Source organism: Rhopalosiphum padi, chromosome 1 (assembly GCF_020882245.1).
Source record: "Rhopalosiphum padi isolate XX-2018 chromosome 1, ASM2088224v1, whole genome shotgun sequence".
Classification (NCBI taxonomy): domain Eukaryota; kingdom Metazoa; phylum Arthropoda; class Insecta; order Hemiptera; family Aphididae; genus Rhopalosiphum; species Rhopalosiphum padi.
Window position 1 is genome coordinate 28,728,894 of NC_083597.1, and position 10,870 is coordinate 28,739,763.

Here is a 10,870-nt window from a genome sequence, read left to right on the forward strand (position 1 = left end):
CGAATTTATTTATTTTTTGTTCTATTAAGATTTATTCCGGAAACGATTATACGATAGAAAGCTCTTAGATTTATTAATTAATAATTGAAATATTGTGGGTGACCAAAATTTATTATTAAAACTATTTAAAACATAGAAGCGGATGAAATATGTTGATACTTTTGTAAAATTTGTATAGTGAATAAATTATTCAATAAACAAAAGAAATTAAAATTATTTCCGTAAAAATAACCACTCTGTATGTATTTTTATAAATCCCTTTTCCGGTTAAGTGGACGTTTCATTGTTTAGTAGTAAGAATAAAAAGATTAGGAGAAACAAAACCGTAAACATTAGACATACATACTTACTCGTATATTATAATAGTTGTATATTAATGTATGCTGTAGGTTTTTAGGTTTATAGCACACGAGGTCGACATGGGTTTGCGGAAAAGCGCTTGGAAATCAATTTGATCAAAATTGGTGCATATTCTACGAATTAATACATATAACTTACCTACATGGCTGTATAGAACTCAGGGCGGAGTGAAACATAATGAACACACGAGAAGTGTATACGATACGATTTGTATTTATGTATTATATTGTATATGAGTAATTTATAGTGTAACTATTCATCAACACTGTATAATGCTAATCACAGCGTTGTGGGCCAACGACGACGACTCATCTACACAGCGTTGAATCCCTTTTGATTTTCCGCCAACGTCAATTCTCGTGTTTCCCTCTCCATCGTTCGTGATTTTTAAAGAATTTTACGCCTTCGACTGAGAAGCCCGTTTAATGGGATGCATTATTTGTTTTTAGCCTTACCTCGATTATATTACCACAGAACACGGAATATTTAATATTTTACTTTATTATTATTTTCCGTTTATCCATTACGGATTATTTAAGAACCTAAATTGTATTTAGTCGAATGGGTTTTTTATGCAATAAGTATGTACAAATCTAATTATTTTATCGGTTAATTAAACTAATTTACTAAACACATTATCTACATAATGGAATATAAATCCTATTCTCACCTATATTTATTTATGTCGTTTGTGTCTGTTAGACGTTAGATAGTAAATCACATAGGTAATATATTATTGAGGATTTTAAAAATGTCTCCCGAATGAGGACCATAATAATCTGTATTCTCTATGATATCATTTTATTCCACGGAACACGTTAATTTTTACTGATATTTTACGAGAACTGTCTTTATTTTAAGCGATTAAATTTGTATTCTGTAAACTATAATTTTTAAATGCTTACATAATTCTGTTATTGACAGGTAACATGTTATTTCAATATCATAATGCTAAGTGGACCTATTTTTGTGTTCACGGAAGGTTAAAACTTCAGATCGTATGTAAACATAACTCCGATCAGTTATTCGCTTGAGTGGATGACGCTTTTGTTATGCTCTGTGCTGAAATATACTTATTAAGTACCACTTGAATCCACAAAACACAATAAAACTCAAACCCTCACAAAAGTATTGGCCAAGAACCTAAAATAATGATCAATAGCTACTAGACAGTATGAAAAAATGAAGAATATATATTATAGTATTTCACAATAGGATTACACATCTTAAAATTTGCATATAACTCATTTGTTTATACTAATGAATTTTTAGAACTACTAATAATAACAAATACAATATGACATCATACTATAGTTAAATGTAAACATTACACTTTATAAGCCTAGAGCTTATGATGGGAAGCTGAATTTATCTTATATGAGCCATACATGGCACTATGAGAGACGACAGTATGTATATTATTGTGTATTATTATATTATGTTCTTATATTATGCATAATTAATATGTTATCATTCACAATGTTTATCTCTCCCTCTATAACTATAATACTATAAATGTTTTTGTAAAACTATAACATAGATATTCTAACTAAGACTCTGGTTTTTCCAACAAAGGATTTATTTAATTTAACATTAAATAAAACATATAATTTTTAACATTCAAAATAAAAATTAAATTATATATTATATCTTAATATTAAAAACCAATTAACTGCCATATTTTATTAAATTGATTTATTTTCATTGAAACTTATCACATATTTCGGATGATATTATATACTTGTGTACATTACAAATTATTACACAACTGATATTGTGAGAGCATGTTTTTTAATTAAACCTTACATTAATGTTTGATACAGAGTCATCATGATTTCAAATTCATGAATGTTATTGTTATTGATGGTTAAATAGTTTTTTTATTACGATAAAACTACAATTTCATTATTCCGACAATTAATTTATCAGCTGTCTATTATACTTTTTTAATATCACTTGCTAATTTATTATTTTTTGTTAATAATATAATAGTCTAATATAATTGAATAGAAATAGATAAAACACAGTCAAAACATATTTAGGTGGTTGGGGGGAGGGAGAGGAAGAATAAAATAAGCAAAATAAAGCTTACTAAAATGTAATCAGAATGATACGAAACGCATTAATATTTTATACATTGGAATTAATCTTTCTACCAAATCCCTCACCCAGAAATAATTTGCTATATAATCATATTAAGTGGGGTTTAAACGCCTAATCTACGGTTTTAACTTGCGGATAACGAAAATAACGATTACAACTAGTGTTTTTCATAGTCTCTTACAATGGATAGTTGAAAGTCGATTGAATTTTTATTTTTTTTGTATACTTATAGTTCTTTTGAACGCAAAAATAAATAGTAAATCTTCTTTACAATGAATGTGTGATTAATACATTTCGGTAAAATAAAAATGTATTGCAAGCATATATGAAACATTGCAATAACAAGCTACTTATACAGCTATATACCTATCTTTAAACAATAAACGGATCAAGATTACATTTTTGATTTTGATAGAATCAATCGCTGAAGAATCTTTTCATATTTTGTTAACTAAATAACTATAATATATTGGAAGATTATAAGAATTAAATTTTACATGTTAATTATGTTGTAATATAACCGGCTGAATAGTCAAAAATATTTCAACATTTAAAAGTGGAATTAATTAATTAGTGTAGTGGAATTAATATCGTGTCAGATACCCACAAAATTATAATCTATCAAACACATTAAAATTTAGTCAATGTATAATCTATTTAATAAAGTATATATGCTATACGATTATTCATTATCAACAAACTCTAAACTTTTTATTATTATTATTTATGATTCTATATTTACGCCCTTTTGTATTGGTACTTATATTCAAATCATTATTATTTTTATTATTGATAATCGGACTTTCTTTATAACCATGAACATACCACCTGACGTATATGCTATTTAATTTATAATCCAGAAGTAAGAAATAAAATATGAAATTACTATTTTTATTTAGGAAAGTTAATATTAAAGTTAATATATTTTTCATTCAATTAATAAAAAAAAGTAATAAAAAAATGACCATAGGTTTATATAGGTATATCTTATGTTATTTTTAATCATTTATTATGATAAAAATAATATTTTGGTTCTACCGTGGTTTTCTATTATGGTAGATAACTGTGGGTTTTACATAGCAAACTTGATTTGTTTTTCAAACCATTTAAAGTATTGATTATACAGGTTCTGAATACTATGGAACCAATGTGTTAAGTCTCTAGGGCATAATTTAATGGATTTTGAATATCATACAAATGTCATAACCTGTACGTGTTTTTTATTCACTGTGTAAAAAATAATTGCATTCCTATAATCCAACATAATGTTGTATAAATATTTTATAAAAAAAATTAATTACAAATGTTTTGTTAACATAATATTATACAGTGTGATTCACCAACGCTGCTTATCCCAATTTTATGCTTTAATAATGCAATTATTCAAAATCTGATTTTTAGAATTTATAAAAATATTTAAAGAACATATTTTCAAATTGTTGATATTTTTTTGTCTAGTCGTTTAAAAATTCCAAAAATTAAAATTCGATTTTTAAAAATAATTATTAAATAAAAAAAAAATATAAGTAAATATACTTGGTGAATTATCCTGTAGACTAATAAAATTACCATACAATATAATACCTATATATTCAAAGTAAGAGCTCGTGAATTCACTCTTATATGTAGACGTGTAGTAGGTTTCGAGTGCACTTTGTTATTAAGTACTACTTAATAAGTAGAACACTGTAATGCAGTATTTGGAACATTCATTTAAAAAATGAATGCATTCACATTTATAATTCATAATGTTTATATTGAACTTACTCACGAATTCATTCATTTAAAAATGAATGCATTAATTCTAAATCTTGCTATAAGGGACGTGTTAAATTTGAAATCAATGATAAATCATATGATCACTCATTCTAAGCTGAGATACTATATCGCCTCTATTTCAAAAAACAATTTATAATTTATTTATATCTCTATTATTTTTGTTAATTTTTTTTTTGAGAGTAATAAATGATAAACTTATTTTTATTAAAAACTAACACACACCTAATAACTATTATAGTATTATAATATTATTTCATATTTTGTATAATGTATTATTGTTAATTTATAAGTCGATTCTGACGTGGGACGTCACTCATAACGGTATGAATAAAAACTCGTGATGTTCAAGTTCTTCGAGTTAAAAAAAAATCAACCTTCGTAAAAAAAAACTTAAAGTTAAACATGTCAAATGTCTGTAAATAGCTCAAAGAGTCCCAAAATATTTTTTAAAATTACATTACGTCTAGAAGGTAATATAAATATTTGGTGAAAATTTCAAGTATCTATGGTTGTTACTTTTTGAATTACTACAAAATCGATTTTATTACAAATTGGTGTTGAGTAAATATTTTCGTTTTTCCGTTTTTTTTTTTATTAAATTTAAAAGTATAAATTTGTTATAAAAAACAACTCTCAATATTGAAGATTGAATCATTTTTACTACTTCGAGATAATGCTTATGAGACAGACAATAAAATTTAAATATTAAAAAATAGAAAACACATATCACTGTAAAACCAATACATTCATAGCTCTGCACAAAATTTATAGTCGTGCATAAATTAATATGCATTTGATTAACCTGTGCTAGTTTTTTTTTTAGAAAACTATGTATTAATATAGGTGTACAATTTTCTCTCAGAGTAAATGTAATTTAATTTTGAATATTTTGAAACATTTCAAAATTATAAGACTGATGTTATGTTTAGAATATATTAATATGTTTTACTTTTAGGTAATACAATTCGTCAAGTTTATATTAAGATAATTGACATGTAATATAGTGGGTTGTTACACGAAAGCTATTTTATATCCTTTGAAATTTGTTTTTATATTAGGTACCAACATTAACTTGGTCGTTTTGCTGACGTCATATTTGGCAGTGAAGAATATTGATCGCGTTTACGCCAGGTAAGATTTTTAGGTGCAATGTATAATAATAAAGACATGAATGTATATTAATATATGTAATGTACGGATAAAATAGTATTGTATTTATGTTTTACATATTGATAAAAAAATACTTAGTTATAAGTTATAACATACAAAAATACCAATGGACAATTTCATGATTTTAAAGTGTAAGTAAAGGTAGCTAAAATGCGAATAAAATTCTGGGTTCCGTTATCATTATAATATATAAGACCACGGGTAAAAAAAATGCTACAGGTGAGTACAAATTGAAAATAGTAAGCTATTAGAGAAAATTTGGATTCGTTTTTTTTTTTTAAATTTTTTAGTTTTCATAAATTCGTTTATGACTAAATATAAATATTTTCATAGTACAGTAATAGCCGTATTCACTATTCATGATTTCATTGATTTTAATAATTTACAAAACCTTTGTTTTATTGTTATTGATGACATACATGCATTAAAAGTTTACCTTTTGCTATAATGTTGTAATATAAAAACAACACAACACTATCATTTGAAAAAATATAATATTCATAAAGTAAATAAAAACATTTTTGTTTAAATTAAAATATATTATTTTATTTTAATGTAATGTAAAGATATGATTATTAGTGTTCTTATTTTAAAAATTGTCATCGTTTCATTTATAAATAATAATTATTAAAATTATTTTTTTTTAATTGTGTTTTGTATTTATAAGAACATTATAATAGGCTAACCGTTTATGATATTATATAACTCATACTACAATTATATAATATAATGTGAAAAAAAAGTAATAATACATTATATAATTATAATTATATGAATTTTTCTTTTGATAAAGTGATATATTATTAAACAACAACAAAAATTATAAAACAATAAAAATGTGCTTAATTATGTGTAAAATTAAAAGAACTTTGAAATACTACTATAACTTTTATATTCTACATTACCTATTAATACCGACCAAATTAATAAAAAGAACAAATTGTTAAAAATAAGTTCATATTTTTAAATTCGTATTGTTTTTATATTATAATTTTAACTAATACAAATAAATTGCAATATATTTTTTTAATCATAATTGAAATTAATTTATCAACGGCTAATCTTTAAAAAATCACTGTATATTTTTATAAAAACAACAAAAGATGTTGGAAGAATTTACACAAATACATTTATTTCAAATTATATTAGTTCAGAAAATATATTTAGACTTGATCCTAATTTTAAAATTTTTAAAAAAAGAATACTTAAATATTTTTAATATAATATTATAAATTATAACACGTAATAACATAAATGTTTTATATTTAAAAATTGATTTTTTTTTTTTTTTGAAATATTATTAAAGTTTTATTAATGTCAGAAATAAGTACATTTATTTTTAAAACCATGTATAAATCATTCAGTTCTTAAAACTGTTTTTCCTTTGACCTCCAAATTAATATTAAAAAAAATAAAGACGATATTTTGTTGTTTTTATTGATTAAATACAAAGTTGGACTTTTAAGCACGCGATATAATACAGTAAATATTTTGTTCAACAACCAATTCTTATTTTTACAATTATTAGAAATCGATTAATACAATAAAATGTATTCTTTAAATATTGTTTAAATTCAGAAAGTAATTTTGAAATTCATTTAAATCTTACTTTAATACAAAAACTTCAAACCAATATACTTATCTAATATAATAAAATAAATATTATGTATCTTGATAATACATCATAATACTATAATAGTATTATAAATTGTTAACACTGAATGAATTTAAATTAGATTAAATAAGCTGTTTAAAGAATTATTTAAAATTTATTTTAGTAAAATATCAAGAAAAACTTTGAATAACAAATATGTATTATGATACAATAAAAAATAACGGTGTACTAGGTACACCTATTCAGTTATATTTTATACGTAATTTTTACTATACATTAAGTTGTATGATTTTTAAACTCATGACTCTTGAGTGAGATAACAGACTCAAAATTCAACTAAAAGTTAATATTCATAATTTATTCTGGTTGTCCAAATTGATTAAAATGTGATGATACTATAATATATAGTTATATTAAATAATGTAATAAATATAAATTTTTTTTTTGATTAAAATAAGTTCAATCTACCGACGGTATCACTAAAGTAATATTATACTGATATAATAAAATAAAATATTCTTGGAAACATAAGTAAAAACAATTTTTATTTTTATAGTTAAATTCAATACATAAATATATTTTTATAATTAAATTAGAAACAATAATATGAACTTTAAAAATATGAAAACAATAAATTTGCTATGAGCTTGACATATCGTTTCCGTGTTAGTGTTTATGTGGTGACGACTGACAACGATTACAGTCCGATTTACAGTTTCGTACCGATTATTTTGCTAACAATGTTTTTATTGGTGTATCCCAGCTATTATTTTTCTAGTAACATAAAAATCAAAAAGACTCATTTTGTCTGCAAATGAACAACTGTCTGTGTACCGCAAAGTATATTTGGTTTTTGAATAATCTCGATTCTAAAAGTGATTAGGACTTCGGAAATATAAAAACAATTTGTTATGAATTTGACATATCGTTTTAGGCTGCCCTGAAAAGGGCAATTTTATGCAATCAGTTGATATGCCGGAAAATTTCTCGGCGAAAGAATGACAAAGGTTTCTTGTCGGCTTTGGAAAATTGTTTTCATGTTTCTGATGTTCTAAACGCTTTTTGAATTGTGTTTATTCAAAACAATCAAAACAGCATAATATGTACTACCTACGTGATAAAATGGCGATTGTTTGTTTGAAGACAAACGTGTCTTTTTTCTTTTCTACATTACTAAAAGAATAGTGGTTTGGATAAATCAACAAAATAATCGGTTCTAAATTGTAAACTGAAGCGTTTACTATAAATATATTTCATTATAAATTATAGTTGTATTAAATAAATTGAATAGTTAGATTTATATACATATAACTGTAACAATTAGTTGTTTTTACTAGCATTATTAAACTATTCTTAAGAGTATACACAACTATGATAACAACTAAACAACTAGTTACATTAGTTAACTGTTTACTATTACAAAATTATTTTTTCCGTGCATCGCTGATGTCTTATCCAGCAGCTTTGTCATAATAACTCAAATTATTATGAAAAAAAAATGTATTATTATATTTTATTTATGGATTTGATTATTATGTTTCAGTAATGGCTATAATATTTCTTTTTTGTTCTAGAGTTAATATTTTATTTTTTATAGTCATCCTAATAGCCAATCAATTTAAAATGTCAGGGCATGATAACATTAACAACGAAGAAATTAATGAAAACCTAACTAGTTTATGCCAATTTATATAATATAACTACAGGTTCCAAATTTGTATTTATATGTGGGTATTAGCAATATAACTTTTATAAAGTTTGTACCACTACTGTAATTTTTATGTTATTTTCTTTCTATAAAATTGTAAAAACGCAAAGATTTTTTAATCTTAATTGCATTAAAATAGTCAAATCATAGTGGCTATTTCTATTAAATATTTCAACCGTAGTAATGTTGATTTTTTTAATAAAAAAAGATAATTTAAAGTATTAAGTTGTACAGATCTTTTATAAAGAATATTGTATTTAAGTGACTGATTCCGTTAAGTACCCACTATCAAATTTCCCATCTCTGCTGTTACGGCCCACACACAATATGCTTATGCGCTGTAGTATAATACGTATTTATGTTGTACCGAACTAACTGAGTGCACACCGAAATGGGTGAAATGTCTGACATAAGAGTCTCTTCCATCGGCGACGGTGTACTGCTCGGCATCTACTGTGTGTGACGATGATGGTTCAGGCAGACATCGCATTTAGTGTCGATGACCATGGTCGTGCGACCGTGGTGACGACCAGGTGTTGACCGCGGCTTGATAGAGCTCGGAGATTGCCGAGCCCTGGGACGCAGTGACATTGAAATACTGGAGATGGCTACGGTCGGATCTTAAATTTTTGGACTTTTGGTGATCCGTCGGTAGTCATCATCACGGGAGCTGCAACGGTGGTGGGCAGCTAAACGTTGAAAAACGATGACACGTTTCACGCGTTTCGATTTACTATGGAAAATAAATATATAGTATGCTTGTATACGAGAAGCCAGCCGCCGTATTTAATTATATTATTTACAAGAATTTACAAATAATAAATATAATATTATATGATAATTGATAAGTAATATAATATTACTATGTGACGTAAATGTATAATAATGATAATCGTATTTTAGAGATACACATCGATTATTTTTATATTTTTTATATGCTATTGATTATACTGTAAAACTGGCGCATCGCCTAAGTAACAGAACGATAGTACGTAGTTATATAGCAAGAAATTATACAAAATTGTATAGTTTTGTATTAGCGTACGTGTATAATTTTAGCATTATAATATTATCTTTTTTCAGTGGCATATCCAGGATTATAGTACCGTGGGGCAGCTCAGCTCAAAAGAGGTCATTTGCTGAGTAAAGAAACTTAAGAAACCAATTATTAAATCCAAAACCACTTGCGAGTTATTACATATTAGTGAAACTGACATAAACAAATTTGCATGTATATAAAAAATACATTTTATAAACATAACTAAAAACGGTTAATATTAAGAATTTTAATTATTCGAATTTTAATAAATTGTTAGTCAAAAATCTCACTGGTCAGTTTTAGTCAAATATATTGGTAAAAGTAAATGTTTCTTGATTATTTCATTTTTGTCATATTTTTTTTATTTATCTTTAAAATAGTGGCTTCTATATTTATAACCATTAGATAATTTATGTTATTTACAATATTATAATCATTAATATAAAGAATACCTAAATACATTAAAAATAAAACAGTATGATGACAGTTTTTTAAATGTAATTCTAGCTAGAATACCTAGGTATTTAGATGCTAATTGTATGTTTTACATTTTTTTTTTAAATTTAGCTTTATATGTTTTAATATACACACACATAAGAGTCTTATGAAATATGTTTATAAATTAATTTCATTAGGCACAATAAAAATTCATTCATGGGTAAATACTGATTAGTTTCATTTTATTTATACCAGATCTTTGTCATACTATAAGTAAATATAATATATAATATACATAATTCGTTGCGTATTTATTTGAAATCGAAAATAATAAACTTTCAGATCGTTGTTTGTTATTATCAAAGTTTTGATTAAAAAAAAATATATGTTCTAATAAATAATGTAAGTTTACATCTCTACTAAAATAACTAAGTGGTATAGTGTGTAAAATATATTGGTTTTGTGAAAGTTACAATAGAAAGAGAGATTATCTTTTCGAGGGTTTTGGTTGTCTGTACCAAATAATAAAATCAATGAATGTTAATTTAAATAAAAGACTCTTTTACATAAGTGAATATTATTTTTAACTAGGTATTAAAATGTCATTATAATCATATTACAGTATTTTCAACATTCAGTCATTCTCTTTTTTGTTTAT